This window comes from Nuphar pumila, chromosome 13 (genome assembly GCF_984573655.1).
Source record: "Nuphar pumila chromosome 13, dmNupPumi1.hap1.1, whole genome shotgun sequence".
In the NCBI taxonomy this organism is placed as follows: Eukaryota; Viridiplantae; Streptophyta; class Magnoliopsida; order Nymphaeales; family Nymphaeaceae; genus Nuphar; species Nuphar pumila.
In genome coordinates, this window is record NC_143261.1 from 42,390,361 (window position 1) to 42,415,568 (window position 25,208).

Below are 25,208 nucleotides of genomic sequence, written 5' to 3' on the forward strand. Positions count from 1 at the left end.
CTTATGAATAATTGGGTCAATTTCTGATCAAATTCTAGTCATTTCTCGGATTCACTGGTTAAAGATCCGGAATCCAAATCCATTTTCTATATCTGACCCAATCTCGAACCCAGATCTGATAACCGAATCCGATTATGAGTCTGGATCTCTTATTTTGCAAAAAAAATCAAAAAATCAATTCCTTGTATTTTCAATATATTAGATCCAGTCTCAATTCCATATCTCAATTCCAGATCCAATCTTGATCCAATCTCAATCTAAATTCAATATTTCCTCAAAATATTATCTTGATCCAATCTCAATTCCAGATCTAAATTCAATATTTCCTCAAAATATTAGATCCAGACCCATTTCTGAAACCCATTTTCCGAGATTAACCAGTTATTTTTCCCAAAAACCTCATTTTAGAAAATCTTAAATATTTCAAAATAAATATTTTACAAAAACCTTGTTTGGATACCCTATTTTAAAATCTTCATGTTGTCCTCGTATTTTTCTTAGTTTTCTCTTTTGAAAATATATAAGAAAAAGGATTTTAGAAAGTAGCCTAAATCCCTCTTTTTGAAAAACCTTGTAAAAGAAGAATCACCTTCTTAAAAAATCTCAAAAAAAAGAGGGTCCCGTTATGAAAAATTTCCAACGGTCTTGTCTTATAAAAATCGACCATCAGAGGTCTCTTTTTATCCGTATTCACACCATCAAGTTCATGCCTCATCTGATCTCCATTCTCTCCCTTTCATCTCCTTCATTCTCTCTTCTTCTTCTTCTTCTTCTTTTCATTTCCTCAGGTTCTCCCTAATCAACAGAAGGAGATCGATCACCCCCTGCAGCTACAGGTAAACGATCATCTCCTTCCTCTTTCAATTCTATGTAGAAATTTGTTTTTGTCTTACTGCATTTCTTAGTTTTAATGGTGACCTGCTTCGTTTTCCTTTTTTATTTTCTTTATTATAATGCATCAGTGGTAGGATCGACCTTCATATAGCAGGACCGACCCACCCATTGCAACATTAACGGAATTCTCCAATTCCAACATCTGATTTCCTGCTTCTTTTTTTTATTTTTATTTTCAGGAATAATAGTTGTGATAAAGAGTCGCTTGGATCATACTTTCATGAATGCCCTCTTGCGATTAACTTGTTACTGTAAACACCCCAAATTTTTCTCATCCATTCTCATATACCCTCTTCGTGCAGTGCCAACCCTGTTAGGTCAGTGTAGGAGTCCAACCTCAAGTTTGTGTAAGAAAACTACCATTTTACCCACTTTCATTAGAAAAATTATCATTTTACCCCAAGGTCATCCCAGATCCCTTGTCAGTCGGAGTCAACCAAGCTTATTGGTCAGTTCAGAACAGTTAGATTGTTAGTCATTTCTAGCTCACCTGAGCTCATGATGAACAGACCATTTTCATTTCTGACCATTCATGCCAAAATGGGATCATTTCTTCAGAAATGAGCTCATTTCTCACTGTTATCATCGCAAAATTTTCCCCCCTCCCTCTGCGAGAATGAGAGAAACGATTCTGCAAGTCAAACTCGATCAAAGTTTTGAAAATGGTTTTGAAAATTACTTGCCTCCATTTTAAAAATTTGCGGGAAAATTCCATGGAATGGGATCCGCCTGTCGGTACGAGATTCAACCGTTCCTGGCGCCTTTACTAGGGGTAATCGAACCAAGGATCAAATGTGTGCTTTGACTAAGTTAAATTATCTAAATTATGCTCTTATTTTCCTAGAATGCATAGAGAATCAGGCATGTGCTATAGAATTTTGAAAAGATGCATGTTTGAGAAATATGATGTTTGCTTTGGAAAATTGAGATGTACTTGGAAAATGATTGGAAAAGTGCTTGAAAATGAAATTCCTGGGAAAATCATTGAACTTCAATGGAAATCAGAAATTTGCATTGAAAAATGAATTCTCAAGAAAACTTGGACTTTGGGAAAATCAATTTTGAGATTTAAATTGTTTTTTCTAAGAAAATCGATTTCTGAATAGGATTTGAGAATTCTGGGAAAATCAATTTCAGAAATAATTCAGAGTTTCTGAGAAAATCGATTTTGGGATTTGAAAATGAAATTGAGAATGTGGAAACCTTGGAAAATCTTGATTTGAATTTGGGAAATACTTTGAAATCTCATTTGAAAATTCAGAATTCTGAGAAAATCAAATCCTGAGAAAGACTTGGAAATTCTTGAGAAAATTGATTTCTCTGAAATGGAATTGGGAAAAGAGTTTGAAAATAATGCAAATTGGATGAATGAGTATGAATTTGAAAGATATTTCATTGAGGAATTGGGAGATCCTTTTGAAATTTTGAGAAATGCAGTGCATTTTTGAAGTTAGTCTAAGTGTAGGCTGAATGTGGCTAATACGAAGATCATAAATCTAGGTTTCATTCGTATTCTGACTATGGCAAAAAATACAAACTCCACCAAGTTTATAAACTCCATAAGAGCTTGTGCACATGCCATTCATGTCAACCATAGTGATTTTGGAAAATGTGCATAAGCATCATACATCAGATATTAAAATTTTGCAGAAATTAAACTATATGCAATGCAACCTTATTCTAAACTGAAAACTAACACTTATTCCAAATTATTACAACTTGATATTACATTGAATTGAAATAAAGTAAGCAAATAAAAGTCTTCTTCTTGAATGTTCCTGCAAAACTAGAAAACAATGTTAGCACAAAAATGTAGGTTTTTCTGAATTTATCCGAAAATATTGGAAATTATCGGATATTATTCAAATATAAACCCAATATCATACTCCCTTTGATGTAAACATGAGAAATAAAGAATAAATTTTGAAAATATGATTGAAAATTCAAATTTAGGGTCAAAATGACTGAAATACCCCTAATGACCTTGAAATCAGGATTTTCTAAGAGAATTTTTATAAATTTTGGAAATTTGAAAATTTGAAAATTTGAAAATCAAATGAAATAAAATCAAATATATTATGATGAAATATGATGATATGCATGAAAATTTAGAAAATTAAAATTTGGAATTTCGAAATTTAGGTCAAAATGATAAAAATGCCCCTGATAACAAGTCTATGGCCTTGAAACCAGGGTTTTCTGAAATAAATTTTGCAAAAATGGGAAATTTAAATGCAAATGACATTGAAATTGACCCTAATGTGATATGATATGCTTATTTACATGATGAAAGTCCTAAAGTGGCAAAGATATTACAAAATATTAAATTTGACTTGATTTTCGCCTGATTTTAGCTTCTGAATTTAAAAATAAACTAACATACAAAGCAAATGAACTTGGAATTGAGCCAAATTTGGCATGAACACCTAGACTAATCCTAAAAACAGAATGGAGTTCTAAATTCTTTTTTTTTGCATTTTCTTAATAGGGAAAATAGCTAAAAATCCTAAAAAATCCAAATTTTACATAAAATGCTGATTCTAAATTGGATTTCGGGTGTGAAACTTCCATAAATATTTCTCTAATTTTATGGGGTGACAGAGGGAAGTTAGGCAAGAATTATTTCCTTTTACATATTCTGGTTTTGACCTATGGTCGGAGTTGGACAACTCTGGCAAGTCGGGTCGGAATCTGGCGACTCTAGGATTTAGGGCAGACAGACAGGTTTCAGGAACAATTGTTGGAAAAATATACAACTGATGGAAAATTGGCTGAAATTCTGGGAAAATGTCCCTGACAAACAGAGAAAGTTTTCCTTTTTTTACAGAATTGAGATTTGGGTTATGGTTTGGGCTGTAGCAGAGGATTATCAGAGGTTTGAATCTCTGAAATTCTCAGGCATGAGAATCTGTTAGACAGAAACAATAATTTTGGGAAAAATACTTGGACAATCCGAAAATTTCCCAAATTTTGCAAAATTACAAAGAAATAGGTTATAAACAACTTTTATGTTTAAAGTTTTTGCATTCGACTTATGGGTTGAACGGAGACAACACATTAGAGTCGGTCTATACCTTGACAAGGAAATAGTGAGATTTTCTCAGAGGTCTGGAAAAATTGATTTTTAGAAGAGTCCAAAGATACTTGGAAAAAGCTAAAAATTTATTGGGAAATAATAGGTTTCTACAAAGACTTACTGTAATTTTTTTGGAGGAAATTCGGATCATCCATCTAGGATATCTCGGAAGCTCTTGTCTGCTAAAACAGAAATTGGAATTTCGGGAGATGTGAAATCATAGTTTGGGATTTGATTTGTTTGAGATGGATCCAAAACTCGAATCAGTCTGGGTTTTTGAAAGGATAACACAGACAAAACATTATGACTATCACGATTTTTTCAAGATTTTATAGCAAAAATAAATGCATGAAATGACAACAAAACTTTGCATAAAATTGAAATTCTATGGATTCTAAATCAACTGCTAATAAAGCTATATAAAATGAACAAAATGCATAATGTAATTGAACAAAATGCAAATTTTAATTATGAAACTATATGAAATACAAAACTAAAATGAAAACCAATGGGGATATGATCTATTTTTTATGTTGGCTCTCAAAACGAAAGATCCAATCCATTGAGTGGATGGATCTTTTCACTTTCTTAGCCTACACATGTAAAATATATGTTTTCAGTATTTCTTTTTTGTTTTTACTCACAACCATGGAAGAAACTGTTATATCATCTTAGATCCGGTTTTTGAAATGGTTGCACATCACCTTGGATCAGCTAGGACTAGAAGGATGGTAGCAATGGAGGTTGCAAGTTGGTGCGCCGGTTGCTATGGCTGAGACGGCAAGAGGGGCTGCAGCTGGAACTGCTGCCAATGGTTGAATCAAGGAGGATGGATGGACCGGCTGGGAGGTTGTGGTTGATGGCTACCACCAAGAGAGGAGCTGTGATTGACGGCTGCAACTAGAGGAAGCTGCAACTGAAGGAGGAGGTGCCTCAGAAGTGGTGGCTGCGATGAAGGTAACGCTGCTGCTGCCTTCAATGGAGGTCATTGGCTGGAAGAGAGGGATGGTCCCTTTGCTTCCTTGGTGAAAAGTGAGAAAACCAGCAAGGTCTGGTGGCTGGACCCAAAGAGGGATCAAGAGAGAGGGAAGGGAGCTGAGGGAGTTTCCAAGGGGCTGAATGGGAGAGTTAGAGAGAAGAGGAGAGAGCTCCCCAAGAGGCAGCCATATGTATTTTGTTGGATGATGACTTAGGGAAATAAAAATCAAAATCCCTAAGTTTTAATGGGAAGTAGGTTTAATGAGAGGGGAGAAGGTTTTTACGTGAATGGGCTGGACAATAGGGAAAGGAAGGAAGGGAAGAAGGAAAGAAAGGGAAGAAGAAGAAGAAGAAAAGGAAGAAAAAGAAAAAGAAAAGGAAAGAAAGGAAGAAGAAGAAGGAAAAAGAAAGGGAAAAAGAAAAAGGGAAGAAAGGAAGGGAGAGGGGGCGTGCGGTTTGGTCGACCACCTTGTGGGTCCCACCTCTCTAAAAATGCAAAATAAAATAAACAACAACAAACAAATAAAAAGAAAATTGAAAGGGAATAAAAGAAGCAATTTTTTTTTTAATAAAAAGGAAATGCAAATGAATAAGCCATCTCAGAGTGGGCCCATTTTTCAAATTTGAAATTCGTTTTGAGAATCATAGGGGTAGAATAGTCTTTTTAGAAAAATTCTCGGATGAAACGAGCTATTTTTGGCAGTTTTTGAAATGAGCTCGGAATTTGAAATTCAATACCCCGTTGCAAAGCAAATCCAGTGTAGAATTTGAAAATTTGAGTTTGAAATAAATCCAGATTGCTTTTCTTGGGAAAATATTTCCAAATTCAGCCTCCTGGGGGTAAAAATGTCAATTTTGAAAACCCAGGGTTTGAAATTGATTTCTGAAAACTTTTAAAACTCAATCTGGATTAAAATTTGTAAAACTGGAGTTCTGGACTTTGAAAATGAAATGAAATGTTATGAAATGTTGAGAAATGATGTAAAATGCTATGCAAAATGCCAACTCTGAATGAAGAAATTTGGATATTACACCTCGATTGACAGTTATACTAGTTCAAAAAATGATAATTTTGATTAAAAATCGCAAAATAGTTCCAGAAATGGTTTTCAGGCCCTACCGAGTCAGAGTGACATTGAAAATTAGGGTTTGAACTGATTTGAACTAAAATTAACTGGATTGAGCTGGGTTTTAGGGTTTCAGAACTCAACTAGACTGACAAGGTACTGACTCAACTGAACTTCTCGACTGAATTATCAAGAAAAGTTGTCATTTTTAGAGAAATGGTACGAAATTGTCACTAGAGTGAAGTGAATTATGAACCTGAGCTGGGTTTGGGATAGGTTAAAGGTCAGTAATACTGACATGAACTAAAATTGAAGCTCGGACACTAGCTCAATTGACTGGATTCAGCTCAATGAGCTAAAATGGGGTCCTGGACACTTAGAAATGGTTTTGAATTGAAACTGGAGCACTTGAACTCCTGGTGAGCTTAGGCTAGACTCAAAGGAATATGATTGACTAGGAATGACTGACTTAGAGACAATTGACTTGGATTTAAGTGAGAAATGAGCTCATTTATGAAGAAATGATCCCATTTTGGCAGGAATGGTCAGAAATGAAAATGGCCTTCTCACTGTGAGCTCAGGTGAGCTTGAAATGACTGATATTCTAACTGTTCTGAACTGACCAATAAGCTTGGTTGACTATGACTGACTAGGGTTCAGGATGTCCTAGGGGTGAAATGGTAATTTTCCTAATAAAAGTGGGTAAAATGGTAGTTTTCTGACACAGACTGGGGGTTGGACTCCTACACAGACCTAATAGGGTTGGCACTGCACGAGGGGTGTGTTTGAAAATGGATGGGAAAAATTTGGGTTGTTTATAGATGCCCCTCTTTGCTACTAAGTCGGCTTAAGGCCGAGCTTAGTGGTAAAGAAAAACACACCAAATTTGGGCTATAAAAATGCCCCAGTTGGAAGGATCCGACTGGATATAAAGATTAACCCTGATGAGAATGGTAGATATGAAATGGAGAATAAGGAAGAAAATTTTACTTCAAAGAAGTGAGATTCAGGTTTCTCCCTTAACCTGGATGGGACGGAAAATACCTTGTGTAAAAACAAGGCTCAGGTTTAACCCTTAACCTGACCGGGAGATGAAATACCTCATCAAAATGAGGCTCAGGTTTAACCCTTAACCTGATCAGGAAGATAGAAAATGGTAAGTTGTATAACGAATAAGACAACTTTTTTGAAGAAGAATAAGGCAACTCTTTCAACAACGTGAAAGACGAATTCTTTCGACAATGCAAAAGATGAATTCTTTCAACAACGCGAAAGATGACAAAGGCGATCCAAAGGAACAAGGCAATTCTTTCAACAACGCGAAAGATGACAAGGCGATCTAAAGGAACAAGGCAATTCTTTCAACAACGCGAAAGATGACAAGGCGATCTAAAGGAGCAAGGCGATTCTTTTGACAATGCAAAAGATGAATTCTTTCGACAATGCGAAAGATGAAAAAGGCGATCCAAAGGAACAAGGCGATTCTTTCAACAACGCAAAAGATGACAAGGCGATCCAAAGGAAGAAGGTGATTCTTTCAACAACGCGAAAGATGAATTCTTTCGACAACGTGAAAGATGGCAAAGGCGATCCAAAGGAACAAGGCGATTCTTTCAACAACGCGAAAGATGACAAGGTGATCCAAAGGAGCAAGGGGATTCTTTTGACAACACAAAAGATGAATTCTTTCGACAACGCAAAAGATGACAAAGGCGATCCAAAGGAACAAGGCGATTCTTTCAACAACGCGAAAGATGACAAGGCGATCCAAAGGAGCAAGGCGATTCTTTTGACAACACAAAAGATGAATTCTTTTGACAACGTGAAAGATGGCAAATGCGATCCTTTCAGAGAGAAGGCTAATCTTTCAACAATACAAAAGACAATAAAGGTTACTCTCTCAAGGAGGTAAAAGGTGATACCAGGGTCTGTCAAGATGGACATCGAGCTCTTCACTTCATGTCAAGATAGTAAGAAAATATTGCCAAAATGTTAAAAATTGTTTATTGATTCAAAATACTTGAAACTGATGTATATTGGTATGAAAATCTTTCAGGTTTTCTACCCAAAGTATTACCTCCAATTGGGCTAACTCCATAGAATCAAGATTTAAATTCAAATTGCTTGCGATTGACTTTCTTTCAAGGAGGCTATCAATTTCCTTGATATGAACAAAAGAGAGAGTATTCTTGATATTGTGAAAGCAATTGGTGAAAGAATATTGATAATAGAATTTCACAGATTTTAAAGAAGATTATTGACAGATTTGACAGTTTGATATCCTATGATTCTTTTCTCATGATGATCTTTATGCCCTCTTTTTTTTTTGCAGAATTAGAGCTCTCTTGGGTTTTTTGGGGATTATATCATCCTTTATTTTGGAGATGTCCTGACTTTTCTCTCTCTCTTTTTGGAAGGGTACATTACAAACTCCTTCATCTCAGAGATGTTTCGATCCTTCTTTTCTCTCAGGGATTATATTGACGGTTATTGGCTCTTTGGTTGGAAATCTCTTGATGATAGCAGAAATTAAATATCTTTTAGGGTTTGTCTGGAGGCTCATCGCAGTCGCCTTCACCTTGACGGTGATCTAAACTTTCCCTGGAAGGATTCGTCACAAACTCCTTCATCTTGGAGATGATCCAATTCTTCTTTGGCCTTGGGGGTCTAACTCGCATAATTCGTCTTCATCTTGACGACAATTGAGAGATCCCTTTTGCAGATATTTAATTGCAGCTTAGGTGATGGAGGAGATATGGAAATTGAGTGGATTTTTCTGTATCACCCAGGATATTTCGACTGCCTTATTTTCCAAGAATGATCTTTAAAAATGTGCCATTGACTGCGATCAATACCGATCACTTATGGCTTTGCAACAACATTGAATTTTCTTTACTGGCCACATCGAGGATTTATTCTTCATCCTTTTGGTTGGCTAATAGAAAGATTTTGAATTTTGAATCCTTCTTCGCAAAAGCTTTGTCCTTTTGGAAGTAATACTGAAGATAATTTTGAGGTATTTCTTTTATGTAATAAAGGTTTTGAAATCAACAAATATTTAATGACAAATTGGCAAAATATTCTTGAAATCTTTGGTGAAAGAAATTGCTTGATATCCGAGTTGACACATCAGTGGGATTCTGGATGAAGGTCCAACACGAACCTGAACTCTAAAGGTAAATCAAATACGAAATAGGAATTCTGAATGTAAGTCCTAGCACAATGCTGGATTTTGAAGGTAAGTCCAACTCAGAAGTTGGTTTTAAAAGAAAGAAAATTCGAGTCGGAACTCAAATCTTTGAAGGAAAAACTAGACACATTTTGATTTAAAGGAAAGGAAATTCGAGTCGGAACTCGAATCCTAAAGGAAAAACTGGAAAATTTCAGACGGAAAGGAAATTCGAGTCGGAACTCGAACCCTAAAGGAAAACTTTATCCAATTTGGATTTAAGGAAAAGAAATTCAATTCAAAACCCGAATTCTAAAGGAAGAGCTGAAAAATTTCAGAAGGAAAGGAAATTCGAGTCGGAACTCGAACCCTAAAGGAAAACTTTATCCAATTTGGATTTAAGGAAAAGAATTTTGAGTCGAAACCCAAATCCTTAAGGAAAAACTGGAAAGTTCAGAAGGAAAGGAAATTCTGGTCGGAAGTCGAATCCTAAAAGAAAAACTTAGACCAATTTGGTTTTAAGGAAAAGAAATTTGAGTCGGTGTGAACACCCCAAAATTTTCAAAATGTTGTAAATATTCCTCTTTTGCCCCTGAGCCTCATTTTTTGAGTAAATTCAGTCATTTTCACTCAAAATTCCAGTTTATCTTTGGATTTACTAGAATTAAATCTATTTTATATATCTGACTCGATTTTGGATCCAAATCCCGCACCAAATTCCAAATCAGAGCCTCGTTATCCCATTTTCAAATTAAAATTCGCAAAAATACCAATTTTTTTGAAAGGCTCGGATAGTCGATTCGATGTCCATTTGGATTTGATGCTCTGTATTTCTCGATTCGAGGTTCAAGACTCAAACATTTCCTTAAAATCCGGATTTAAATCCGTTTTCTGAAGAAATTTCAAAAATTCAAACCCAAATTCTCAGAAAACACTTCTTTTGTAAATAATTTTAAAATTTCACAAAATTAGTTTAAAAATCCTTTAATTTTTAGAGTTTTATTTCAATATATATATATATATATATAGAAAACATGAAGAAAATAAAAAATAAAAAAAAAAAAAAAAAAATAAAAAAAAAAAATAAAAACATATAGTTTAGGAGCCCCTTTTAATAAAAATTTTCCCTTTGAAAAACCCGAAGGACATTCCATGGCGAAAGGCACAACTCGCCCATCCTCTCTTCTCTCTCTCTCTCTCTCTCTCTCTCTCTCTCCGATCATCTCTCTCTCTCTCGCCCGAACCCTCCATGGCCAACCCCCATGTGCATCCTTCTTCGTCTCCACCCTCCATCGCCAACCGTTTGCTTCTTTTTCCCTTCATCCGTCAATCTCCAACAGCCTCCAAATTCTCGATTCTTCTTCTCTACTCTATAAAAGAAAGCAACGGAGAAGTAGGAGGATCATCCATTAGCGCCTTCATCCATCTTTTACATTTACAATCCGCCCAATCACGCCATCGCCATCGCCATTGGCATCTAGTAACATCAATTACATCCGTTGTTCACCCCTCTACGGCGCTCCACTCGAGCTCCTTGCCTTCTTGTCCCTCTCAATTTCCCCTTTTCCTGGTTCTCCTTTCATCCGATTGTAGAAGGATTCCATGGTAGATCAAAGAAGGAGTCTCCCTCCTTCAGAACCCTTGTGGATCATCAATTATATCCATCTTCCATCGGTGACCAACTCCTCTCCTTCTCTCTTCATTGGAAAAGAATTTTAAAAGACAGCGGAAGGGAAGCTTAATCCATCCTTCGGAATTTTGGAAGAACTACGGTGAGTTCCCCCTCTTTTTCTCTGTTTTTCTTTCTTTCTTTCTATCAATCTTAAGTTATGGCCCCATCGATGCACGTCTGATAGTGTTGGGTTGCTTGTGCAACCCCAACCCACCCCTGTGCAAAATTAATGGAATGCTCATATTCCTACACCTTCTTTCCTTCCTTTCTTTTTAATTAATTCCTTTCTTTTGTTTCCATGTTTCTGATTCTATACTTCGATAGCATCTACAATTGTAATTTGCTCACTTTTATCCACTGTAATGGTATTATTCACATGATTGTCACACGATTTGCACCTAATTACATGTTTGCATTTTTCAGTTTTGATGACATTCGGTTACATTTCGCTTATTTCATTTTTTTTTTCTTTTTTTTTCTCTTTCTCTTTTAGTTTGTATTATATTTAGCGATTCAGCCTTAATTCTTCATTTGCATGTGTATTCTTTTACAACATTTTGTCTGATATTCTTTGATTCCTTGCAATTTCTGTTTTGTTTCTTCTTTTCTTTTCTTTACATCTCAAAGATATCTCATCTTATTTTAATTTTCCTTTTTTGTTTTTATTTCTCCTGCTCACTATTCGAATCTCTTCTCTCTCATTTTTTTTTTTTTACAAATTGCTTCTGAAATTTGTTTGAATCCTTGTTTATTCCTATCTCTGCGTAACTTTGTTTCAGTTTGATTCACTGTCATTTTTACCTGCTTGCATCATCCTTTTCTAGCATGATCCATCGCCCACTTCTGCCTGCATTAGGGTGTTCGATGTCGGGTTCATCTCCTGTGTATTGACCTGGTGTCCTGCAATGGAGTTGGACCCAATGTAAAGGAGGCTTCATATGTACATTCTGTGGGGGCTAAATACCCATCACAATATACTGGTAGCTCTAGGATAGGAAGAAATCGAAGTCCTGTCTGTTGAAGGCCCACCAGTTCCCATCTACTTCTCTAGAGCTATTCTAAGTCATCACCGGTTGATGATTTAGGATTTCTCACCTTCCATCTAAGTTCGCCAATCAGCAGTCGTACGCGACCTACAGATGTTTTGCCCCACTCAATTCATTGCTTTATGTTTCATCACATCTTTTTTTTTTTTACAAATGACACAATTCATTCTCCGTCTTGATGTATTGATTTCACTCTTGTTTATTATTATAAATCAGTTACTGATTATCATGATATTCTACCCAAAAGAAACATGAAACATTGTGTGTCATCTCTTAATTCTGCACATTCGCAACCCTTTCACGTAGGCATCAGAGAAATGAGCAGGAGCTGATAACATAATTTTTTTTTCTCTTTTCTCTCTTTCCTCTTTTTCTGAGTCTTCTTTCTTCTTTTACGAATTTCTTTTCTTCTGGATATCATATAGCAACAAAATTTTCTGCGGTAATTGGTTTCTTTATCATGCTATTTCCATCAAATTCCTGAATGTGGTTTTAGGTGTCACCTTGTTCCAGGATATACTTCCCTTTTACAGGCTCTGTTTTTCTCTCCTTAGTTATAACAAAAAAGAAAAAAAAGAAAATCGAGGCAACCGTAGGATATCATTATCAGAAGTCTCATGACTGGTTGTTGTATCTTGGGTTTTGCAAAGTTTTTGGGTTTGTTCCCTCCCAGAACCAAAGCCAGATTGAATAAGCCTCAAGTTAATCAGAGAAAGGGATGTCCTATAGGGTGTGCTTTTTGAAAATAATTTTAAGCCTTTGAACATCAGTGAAAGACCTCCTCTATATTAGCATCACAACAATGGATGCCCCAGCATCCTAATCCGTATACATGTGTGCCTCTGCATTGATTCACACTTATATATGTCATTGAAGTTAGGCTTATGGCGTGTATCCTTTTATATGAATTCATGGCATCAAACCTCCTGATCATTTAACTGCCTAACTGTCTGTATTACATTTTCCCACTATTGTCTGTTTAATCCTTTTTCTGTATCATGGAATGACATTGCTTGATGTACTGTTATGTGGAATTTTTCTTCCTGAAAATGTTATTCGTGAGGTCTCCTAAACAGAAGAATCTAAAATCTTGGTAAGCCCGGGATGTCGAATCTAGTGTTATAATACTTTCTGGGGTCACCCGAGATGATGGTTTCATGCCCAAGAACCTCGTTAGACTTCCATCCATAAGGTCTCTCGATGACTTCGGAGAAGAATATGCTTGGTGGCATGTCAAGAAGTGAGAACGCTGACCTACAATAGCGAATTCGAGCTGAGCAATGCTATCAAATCCGAACATGGTTGGATATCCTCCCCCATGAACTAGGTGGGGTAGCTATAAGCTCCCTTGTTTGTCTAGCAAGCCAGCACTCAGATCAACCAATTCCCCACTGGAATGCTGCTAACTGGCAGGACCTACCCTCCTTGCCAGTGACTTGTTCATAAGTACAGGGGACAACTTTAGCCAAGATCTGCATGTTCAGTCATTAACAGTGACTGTCTTGACCATTGATGGTAAGGGGAGATGGTTTGATATTAATGCTGAATCAATATAGAGAAGTTCAGAATATATAATGTAGGGAAGCTGTTGACATCCCCAGAAAATCGTGTTTTCATATAGCTATAGGACTGTTCAAAGGCTCTTACAGGTTTTCTTTATGTTTTCTTTAGAGTATCAATTGGAAATATGTTTATAGCAATCTCTGTGTTATTAGCCTCTCCAGAAAATTATGTTTTCCATATGGCTATAGGACTGTTTAAAGGCTCCTGCAGATTCCCTTTGTGTTTTCTTTAGAACATTAATTAAAAATGTGTTTATAAGCAATTTCTGTGCTATTAGCAGCTCTAGAAGACTGTATTTTTGCATGACTACAGGACTGCTTGAAGGTTCCTATAGATTTTCTCTTTCTTGTGAGCATTGACTGGAGATACGCTTATAGTAATTTTTGTGCTTTAGTGTCTCTGGAAAATTTATTTTGGGTGGTCACCCGAGATTCTTGTATTTCTGCAGATTCTCTTTTCCATATGTTTCTTTAGAATATTGATTGAAGGCATGTTCATAACAACGTCATTGGGTGATAAAAACTGTTAATAATTTGAGTCTAAGTGGCAATATCAGGATGCCAATAAAACTTTCATTCATTGGTCACCTGTCACTTCCACACGTCTTGCTGCGACCTCTTTTTGCACCCCTTGCAGACTCTACCCACAGTTAGCTGCTATAGGCCACAACAACATCTTGTTGTACCCTCATACCCCTTTACCAAGCTTCCCTTTCTGGATTGGGAAGTGTGAACACCCCAAATTTTTCAAAATATTGTAAATATTCCCTTTCTATCCTTGGCCCCTATTTTCTGAGCAATTGAGTCATTTTCAATCAAAATTCCAATTTATTGTTCGGGTTTACTGGAATCAAATTTATTTTCTATATCTGACTCAATTTTGGATCTGGATCCAGTTCAAAATCCAAATCTGAGCCTCGTTATCCAATTTTTAAAACTAATTTTACAAAAATACCAAAAATAATTTCTAAAATGCTCAGATAGTCGATCCAGTGTCCATTTGGATTCAAGACTCTATAATTCTTGATTCGAGGTTAAGAACTCGAACATTTCCTCAAAACTCGGATCTAAACCCATTTTCAGAAGAAAACAAACCCGAATTCTTAGAAAACCCTTCTTTTGTAAATATTTCCAAAATTTTTGCAAAAATAGTTTAAAAATCCTTTAGTTTTAGAGTTTTTTTCATCAAAAACACAAATATATATATATATATATATATAGAAAATACAATATATATATATATATATAATGGCTTTTGAACCACCCTTTTTGAAAAAGAAATCGTAAAAGGGCCCCTTTTTGAAGATTGTCTTTGTTAAAACCATTTTTTAGAAAAAAACTTTTTGAAAAGAGCCACCCTTTTATAAAATTTCAGAAAATTCAGGACCAATTTTAAAGAAGGCCTAACGGCCTTCTGTTATAAAACAGAAGCCGAGGCTTCCCCTCTTTCCCATCCATTATCGATCCCTCCACCTTCATCTCTTTTCCCTTCTCTGAATCCCTTCCCTTTCGTGCCTCCTCTGCAAGCGGCTGCCATCAATCTGCCTTCACCTCAACATTTCCTTTCATCTTCACGTATCCTTCCCTTTTCCCTCGGAGTTCTTCCCCTCAAGGCCACTGAAGAAGCCTCCTTCTCCATCCTTCGGAATCCCTGCAGATTCGGGTAAGTAATCACCTTCTTCGCCTTTCTCTTGATCTTCTGTAAAACTTTTCTTGATTTTTAGTTCATTCTTTGCTCTCTTTCTTTTGCCCAAATGCATAAATGGTGGGATCGACCTGCAGACGGCAGTGTCGACTCACCTGCTGCTATATCTATGGAATTTTACATTCCAACATTATTTCCATTCTTTATTTCATATTTAATTCCCTTATCTCTGCGTTTCTTCAGTTATTTCTGCGATGTATTGTGAAATTTCTTTTACATAAGCGTGAATTTCTGTTCATTCTTCTCTTTCTTTTTCTTTTTTTTTCGTTGTATTACAGCATCATTAATTTCCTCTGTGTCATATGCATTTCTAATCGTTCTACATTTATCTTTTATAACATCTGTAAAATCCAAATCTCATCTGGTTTTCATTTTTTTTTCTTTCTTCTCCGTTTCTCATTCTATTACTTTGTGTAATATGTTCACCGATCATGATGCTGATTGCCATATATATATTTTAGATTCTTTACATTTTAGTATCATTCATGGTAAATGTTTACACATGTTGGATATATGCTTCAGATTATTGCGTTTTATACAGTATCGATATGCTTATGGCATTATCGATCTGTAATATTGCAACATTTCCTCCCCTCTTCTTCTTATTTGAAGTCATTTGATATTTTTTTTTTGGTTCGGTTGCCCTTGATTTTCTCTATCTCCAATTTGGATTAATATTTCCTGTTTTTGGTCACTTTTTGTATCTTCATTCTCATTCCTCAATCCCGATATGTTGGTCTTCCTTAACGGGAGGTATCTTGGACATTGGTTAGTTTCCCAACTTCACCTTCATTTTCCCCTAGTAACAGGATCACTAGTGTTGGCTACATCATTGTCCGCTTTAGCTGCCACTTCAAGTTTACTACCACTGCTGCCAATTCTACCCCACACAGATGTGGTTGTTTGTGCCAAACTGGAAATCCCTACATTTCTTCTCATCCTATTATTTTCATTACTATCAAAAAATTTGAAAGTACGGGCATCAGAAGAATGAGCATCCCACACAACATCTGCATTCCCTCTGCATTCATTGCATCATTTGTCCTACATCATCGTCAAACTCTCCTATGTTTTACAATCATTCAATTCATCATTTTGGTTAGTATCATATTTTTTTCTGCAGAAATTTGTTGGATGCTCGTGCATCCTGCCTCAAGTCCTCTACACTATCATGCTAAGTTGAGGTCTTGCAGGGGATGGATTGCTTTTCTATTAGAAGGTTTAGAGTTTTGTAGATGGGGATTGCCCTGATTGATGCTGCAGGTGACTATAGCATGACACGCTCACATAAAGATGGCATTGTCACTTGATGGCGGAATCATCTTGTTTCAAGCTGATGTAAACCTCATTTTGAATTGAATAATTCATTAAGAGCCAGGTTTGGCAATGAGAGATTTTACAGCGATCGCAGAAGAAACAACGTTCGTGAGTTTAATAGGTTGAAAGAACTGTTGCAACAATTGGTTTTATATAGCAGATCTGGCTCTCCAATATGAACGGAGGGAAAACCAGACATTTTGAGGTGTTGAAGATATTGATATGAATGGGAATTCCCAAGCAGATGGATTGAATTCGTATGGTTTATGTGTGTGTTTCATTACATTGTGAGCTTGGAGGAAAGATGGGTCAAACATCAAGTTTACTGTAAAAGCACAAGCATTGAAGGGCAGACTGTGTTCATCAGACTCATGACAAAAGATGGTTTTTGTCACTACTAACAAAAGGACATAACATTAGAGGATTTTGTTTTGAACACGCTAGAGAAGCTGAAGAAGAGGTAGTCTATTCCCCTATTGCTTTCAGTCATATCATATTCTAAAACCTCTTCTGAAAGTAGCAATGAAAGATTGTCTGTTGTAAATATGAAGCACACCCGAGGCATCACAAGCACACACTCATTTAATTAAAACTCTTTTTTGTTTTCACTTGTCATTTATCTGTTGTAGGCATATTTTCTGTTTACGTATTTCCAGCATTCACCGTTAGCTCATTGCAGTAGCCATCTGCTAATAACATTATTCATTTTCCCTTTATCTACAGCTAACCCACTACACTTACCATCCTGGCACCACAGCTCTCATGATATTTTACTTGCCACAATACACCAGCATATTATCTCTCATTCACCCACAGCACATTCACTCACTCTCTTCCCCTAGATTCATTCAATCTGCTGCAGCCCCCATGACTATTGTGATTTCCAATATGTTAATAACATAGCAGATAAAGTCATTGTTGTACCTGTCACAGGCATCGCCTCACTTCCCGACCCACAGAGAAATATAGAAAATGTTATTTTATAATTATATTCAGTTGCTTTGTATATTTCCCTCATTATCATGTCCACATTTTGCAGTATATATTTAAATTACATTAGGTTGGTGTCTGTATTTCTGCAGAACCCATTCTCTCATTTTCTGCATTCATATAGATATTAATTTGAATCAATGTCATGCTTCCTGCTATTCCAACTCATCACTGCACTTTCCTTTTCAGCAAAAAAATATCTCTACATACACCTTGGAAAAGATAATTCAATTCATACTATACCTAAGTCAGGAATGTGCATCCCTTTATTTGGCATGTGCATTTCATTTAGAATGTCCCTCTTCCTTAATAATAAGCATGTCATAAAAGGCATATGTAATTTTTCCTTTTATGAGCATATCACTTGTAATATATATATATATATATATATATATATATATATATATATATATATATATATATATATATATATATATATATATATATATATTGTGTGTGTGTGTGTATTTAAGCATTTCACTTAGGATATACATTTCTTATTTAACATGGGCATTTTAGCATAAATATGTTATTTTTTTTATTCTCCTCTATATTTTGTAAATTTTACATTTTGCTAACCCTATTTTACAGGAAATGTAAATGTTATTTCCTTTCTTAGCTTATAAATTGTAAATTTCAAAATTCAGAGTTGTAATAGCTAGATGATAATGAAAATTTTATATCCCTGTATTAGAATAGAAGGTATGAGCATTATAGATATCATAGAGTTTCTTTCATATCATTTTTCCCTTATTTCTCAAAAATGCATAAATGGGCACACGAATGTTACGTGCACCGTTTCATAAGAGGTGATTAAATCCTAAGTTGATGATTTACATCAATGACAATAGTCAGGATGTGAACAAAACTTAGGGTTTTCATCTTTTATAGAATATCACTGAATCCCTCTTCAAAAATCATCATATTTTTAAATATTTTCTTCTTTTATCAGGGTTTAACTTAAAATTAACTCAGAATATATATCAATGGCCATAGTCAAAATATATTGAGAATTAATTTTATTTTAAACTCTATAGAAGCACCAAAATATATTTTATTCTTCACCTGAATTCAAATATGATTATTATATAATACTTTCAATGACCATAGTCAGGAATGTATTATATCCTCAATTTTATTTCAATTCATTTAAAGAATGAAATATGATTTTCAAATCCAATTTCAAAATTCTTTAAATTCATTCATCATTTAGGATAGAATTACATCATGTTTTCAAAAATTCTTTTTCAAAATCCAAGTGATTTCCTTCAAATATCTTCTTCACTTCTCAAATCAATTTTCAACTCTTGTAAATTCAAATACCATCTTCAGATTCTAACTTTAAATTCAAAGTCCAATTTGACTTTGGAATTTCAAATTAATTTCTATATTCAAAATTCAATTTTCAATTCAACATCTCAAAATTCAATTTCAAAGTTCCATTTAACTTTAAAGTTTCTGATTCATCTTCTGATTCCAAATTCAAAACTTCAAATTCGAAGTCCAATTTGACTTTGAAATTCATTTGTATATTCAAAATTCTAATTCTAATTCTAGTCAAATTTCAAAGTTCAAATCAACTTTGAAATTCCAAATTCATTTTCAGGATTCAATTTCAAAAATTTAAATCAAACATCTCGAAGTTCAATTTCAAAGTTCAATTTAAACTTTGAAATTTCTGATTCATCTTCTGATTTCAAAAACTCAAGCTTTAAATCAAGTTCATCCTTTATTTTCCATTGAGCCTTGACTCTCAAAAATTCAAAATCAAAGTTTTGATATTGATTTCGAATCTCAATAATCGACTTTTCCTAAGTGTTAAATTCAATCTGGGTTTTCAAAACCCAGATCCATCTTCAAAAGTCCCATTTTGGACTTTCAAAATCCATTTCTAAAATTAGAACCCAATCCCACTTTGGATCCAGATTTCCAAAATCCAATCTCCATTTTGGATCCCAGAGTTCGCATCCAATCCTATTTAGGATTCTAGATCCAGAATTCAACTTCATTTTTGGATTCCAGACTTCGGATCCAATTCCAATTAGGATTCAGAATTCAACTTCATTTTTGGATCTCAGACTTCAGATCTTCCATTTAGGATTCAGACTTTGAAATCAAATTCCATCTTGGATCCCAGATTTCAAATCCAATTCCATTCCCAATTTCAGATTTCAAATCCAAATCTATCTTGATTTCCATATTTCAAATCCAATTCCATTTTCAGATCCCATCTGGACTTCTTAAATCCATTTCTATTTTTAAATTTCATTTGGATTTCTCAAATCCAAATTTCATCCTGATTTCAAACTTTAAATCTGGAATTCAACTCCACTTCAAATTTCAGGTTCAAAATTCAAATTTAAAATCCATTCCTGACTCTGAAACTTCATTTCTCCTTCTCTCATCTTCAAATCATTCTTTTCAATTCAAGATTTATTTTCTCGGCTATGATAATTTCAAAAACTTAGAACTTCAAATATCTTTTCAAGATCTATTTCAAAAGTTCTAAGTTAAATTCAACTATTCAAAAATCATTCCTTTATTTTCTCATCACATTTTTACTTGGAAAATCTCAGATTTCCAAATCATTCTTTTCAAAAAAGCATACATCCTTGCATTGCACAAGCATGACTCTTTGTGCATTTTTGACTTAGAATAAATTCTTATATAATATTTAGGCAAAGCAAAAAGGCATAAATTTGATCCTTGGTTTGATTACTTTTGGTAAAGGTGCCAGGAACGATCGAACCTCGTACCGACGAACGAGCCCTGTCTCCCAATTTTCCCGCAAATACTTCAAAATGGAGGCGAGTAATTTTTCTAAATATTTTCAAAATTAAGGTCAAGTGAGACCTCGCAAAAGAGTTCCTCTCTCTTCTTCCTTTTCTCATTCCATCTTCTTTTCTATCTTTTAATCCCCTTCAAAAAGGGAATAGAGGTTAGAAAGGCAAAGAGAAAGGAAAAGAGGAACGAGAGGAAAATTTTTGGCGACCATGATGGGACTCGTCTCCATCCGATCGAATTTGTGCCTTTTTGCTTTGCTTTGATATTATCTAAGTCTTTAATCTACAAATGTCAGCTTCATTTCCATGCAAACCTTAGGAGCCTAGACTCTGTCCTCAGCTGACATCATTGCATATAGGATCTAAGTATGGTTTGGTAGGATCATATTGAGGAGAACTATCCATGTTCACATTAAATTTAGGTCTGAAATACAACTCTCCTCAATTCTAGGGATTGAATGCAAACAATGTATGCAAGTGTATGCTTCTTTTTATTTAAATCTATCTCTTTAGGACTTGCATTAGAGCTTTCTGGTTTTATTGCATGTTGAGCATGTTTTCGAAAACATCCCTACCTATATTGTCCCGGTCTTCACGTTGCTGGGCTGTCTCACTGAACCATAGTTCGGGAGAGAGCCTCACAACTGGACCACTTATTTGGGTTAGCGCCCCCCTACCACGTACCTAAGGGCCATAGTCCGAGGTATATCGGTAGGTGCTCAAGGATGTTGGGAAGCCATTACCTTAGAACCGGAGAAATATTTTTTTATGCCACGTAATTCGAGCTTCGGCTTGGGTATATCGGCATACCTTGATTGGAATCAGATGATCTGAATCTTAGAGTTAGGATTAAGGTCCTATTAGCCATTTCAAATATTGCATTTAGAGTCAGCTTTAGGGAATGCTGTTTGTGCATCCTTGTTTGTACATCTGTGATTGTGTGATATTTTATCTTCCTTATATTCTCCAAAACCCTGGGTATATATTATTCAAAATTTCCTCTTTTGTTTTTAAAACCGAGGTGTATTTTCCTTTTCTTCTTCTGATTTCTTCAAATTCTTCTGATCCTGCCTGTAAATTCTTCAAATTTTAATTTTTTACCATTTATTCTCAAATTCATTTTCCCTCCTATTTTTCCAATGTATCTTCTGATTCTATTTTTCTTGTTTATATTTTCATAAATAAAATCTCTTTCCGTCAAGAGATATCCTTTTCAAAATAGCATTTTCCTTCGTGTTTTAGATGTTACTCTCCCTCATGGGGTAACAACGCAGTTGTCATAGATTCTGTGACAACTCAATCCCTAGTAATAGGATACAATTTTTTAACATATTTAACCTAATCCTTCCTCTTGTCAAAACTTCTCCCAAAATTTCTTCAGTCTAAAACCTACACTTTCCTCTACAGAAAGCATTCAAAAATGGTTCAGGCAAGGACATAAAAGGAGACTTTTCAGCAATACAACAACAGTGAAATAGAAGGAATGAACTCTCCTGGGTCATCTAGAGGACAAAGCCAGAACAAAGGAGATGATGTTGATCCAGTTATCTATGGTTTGTTCCAGAAGATGATGGCCAAGATGGTGTCAGAGCAGGCCGAGATTAGTCTGAAAAAGACAGTCCCTAAGAGCAAACTGAAAAAGAAGGCTGTGAAAAAGCACGTCAGGATCATCAAAAAGAAGATGCAGTCGAACAATACTTCCGAGGGGACAGAATCAGAGGAAGAAGAATCAGAAGAAGAAAAACAGTCTGTGTTCAACCAGAATCCTCCATGGCAATTTGTAAAGATAGCCGCTGAAGAGCCCGAATCTATCAACAAGCCCAAGTCTGGGATTTAAGCAGAGGACCCGATGCATGAGCAGCTGAAGGAGATGAATCAAGCAATCAAGGACATTCAAGCCAAGAGTAAGGGCAAGCAGACCCACACTGGCGAGGATTTTTACGATGGCCTAGATGGGGATGATAACCTGGAAAATCTTCCTCGCAAATTTCTCAAGTTTGATGGAACTGGCAATCCTAAGGCTCACCTAGCCACCTTTTATGCAAAATGTTGTCGTTTTAGAAAGGACAACATGGCTCTGTTCATTTGCTTTCCCCGCGGCCTGGAGGGTATAGCGGTCAGGTGGTATGCCGACCACATCAATCCTATCGAATTACAAGAGTTCGATAAAGTGGTAAATTTGTTCATCGAGCGCTTCCTATTCAATACTGAGGCTTCACCTACGCTCAATCATCTTTACAACCTGAAGCAAAATGAAAATGAAAGAGTAGGAGAATTCATTCACAGGTGGAGAAGCACCTGTAATAAGATGAAGGATCCCATTCCAGAGGAGCACGCACTACAGATAATCCTCAACAATTTCTCTCAGCCCATGAGAAGCCTCATCGCCACTTCAGTGAAATCCTTCATCAAGTTGATTGAGCGAGACAAATGGCTCGAGGCAAGAATAGAAAATGGGCTCTACGAGGGCATGCCTCTGGTCAAGAATATCCAAGACCAAAAGAAGAAGGCACAGTTTACTCATTCAGCTGATACCTCCAGCAACAATCATGGCAGTAGCAGCAGAGGAAACAAAAATAACAGTGGCAGTGGCCCGAAATAGATCAGAACAAGGGGCAGAAGGAAAGGTCCTTTAAGAACAATGACAAACCACTTCTGACTGGCCTCCAACAAAAATGGGATCTTTAAGAGAAGCCCAAGTACATCAAGTGGGAAAAAGATCGAATCTTCACTCCTTTAGATCAAACTTTGAAAACAATTTTGGAATATATGTTAAAACATGGGATGATCAAACTCCCTAAAGTCGCGGATCCTCCCGTAATCTTGGGAAAATTTAAAGACCAATTCTGCAAGTTCCATAGGACAAAGGGGCACGATACAGAGCACTACTTCGTCCTCAAGCATATGATACAAGACTGCATTGATAGGAATCTTCTGGTGGAGGACGAAGAAGAAGAGTAGCCAGCGGTCCTAACCGAGCCATTTTCGGACCACTCAAAGAATTGATAAAGCCAAAAGTTTTTCCTGCTTTCGTCCCTTCTTTTTTGTCAGTCGTCTTGTAGGGGCAAGTCAGTCCAGTCTTTTATGAATCTTTTCTTTCAAAGTACTTGTAAATATTCAGTTTTGTTATCAACCTTTGCTTATCAATGAAATGTCAATTTTCCTTATATCTTTTATATCCAATATTTCCTTCTTTTGCCTTACTGGGGCATTAAATTCTTGTTCTTTTCAGAATGCAGGACAATCTTGACATCATTCATGAGAGAAATGATATTACCTATGAGGGTTTTTTTAAAAAATCTTGAAATTTTGAAAGTTTCTGCAAAGTCTTCGTTATGATAACCAAAAAAGTTCAAATAATTTTTGTCCAACCTTTGTCAAAAATCAACCCTCGTGTTGGTCTTCGTTTCTAAAATTTGTTTTGAACCATTGCCTTCAAAAAAATCAACCCTCGTGTTGATCGTATTTTCCAAAAATGGGTTTCAAACCATTATATTAAAAAATAAACCCTTGTGTTGGTCTGATTATCAATTTCGAACCATTGTCTTCAAAAAATCAACCCTGGTGTTGATCTTCTTTTTCAAAATTAGGTTTCAAACCGTTGCCTTAAAAAAAAATCAACCCTCGTGTTGATCATATTTTCCGAAAATGGGTTTCAAAACCATTATATTCAAAAATCAACCCTTGTGTTGGTCTTATTATCAGTTTCGAACCATTGTCTTCAAAAAATCAACCCTGGTGTTGATCTTCTTTTTCAAAATTAGGTTTCAAACCATTGCCTTCAAAAATTGACCCTCATGATGGTCTCTCATGTTTGATTCCCTTTCAAAGATCAGCTCTCGCGCTGATCATTCTTCTTGCGGTTAATCTTCTTCCCAAAAATGATTTCTCACTTGTCTTTCAAATAAACATTTTCCTTTCATTTTAAAGATTCCATATGCAGGCAGGATCAGACAAACTCGTTTTTCTCAAATCTTATAAATTTTGAGTTAATCTTGACATCTTTATTAGTTTCATTCATTTTTATTTTTATCAAGTTTACATCAATTTTATTAAATTTTATCAAGTTTTCATCAATTTTACTAAACTTTATCAATCTTTATTCTTTTCCCCTTTCAGGTTAAGGGATAAACCTGATGCCTCTTTCCCATGAGGTATTCCTTTTTTTCTATTTTTCTCGCTCAGGTTAAGGGATAAACCTGACCCTCGTTCTCCGAGGTGTTTCCATTCAGGATAAGGGATAATCCTGAGACCCCTCACAGGAGCAACAAGGCTACCCATGAGAATTCTTTTCAAAAACAAATTTTTCATAAATTTATTCGATTTTTCTCCACTTTTATAAATTTTATTCTTTTCCCATTCAGGATAAGGGATAAATCCTGAGGTCACTCATAGGAGAAACAATGTTACTTATGAGAATTCTTTTACAAAATAAATTTTCATCAATTTTCTCAAATTTTCTCCATTTTTATCAGTCTTCCATCAAATTCTATCTCCTTCTATCTTCTCAAATTTTATTCTTTCTTCTCCTCGTTCAGGATAAGAGGTTAATCCTGAAAATTCGACCGCATACAACTAGCTGTTTTCGTCCATCTAAATCATAAATCATAAATCATAAATCATAAATCATAAATCATAAATCATAAATCATAAATCTTATCATATCTTTTCTAAATTCAAGTCTCAGGTTATCTCTTCACAAAATCTTTTTTTTCCCTTTCAGGTTAAGGGACAAGCCTGAACCTTGGCGTTCAAGGTATTTTTTTCCCCTTCAGGTTAAGGGATAAACCTGAATCATTTTTCCTAAATTTTCATCAAATGTCTATTCTTTTCCCCTTCAGGTTAAGGGATAAACCTGAATCATTTTTCCTAAATTCTCATCAAATGTCTATTCTATTTTCCTTTCACGATAAGGGATAATCCTGAAACCCCGACAATCATTACCTGCT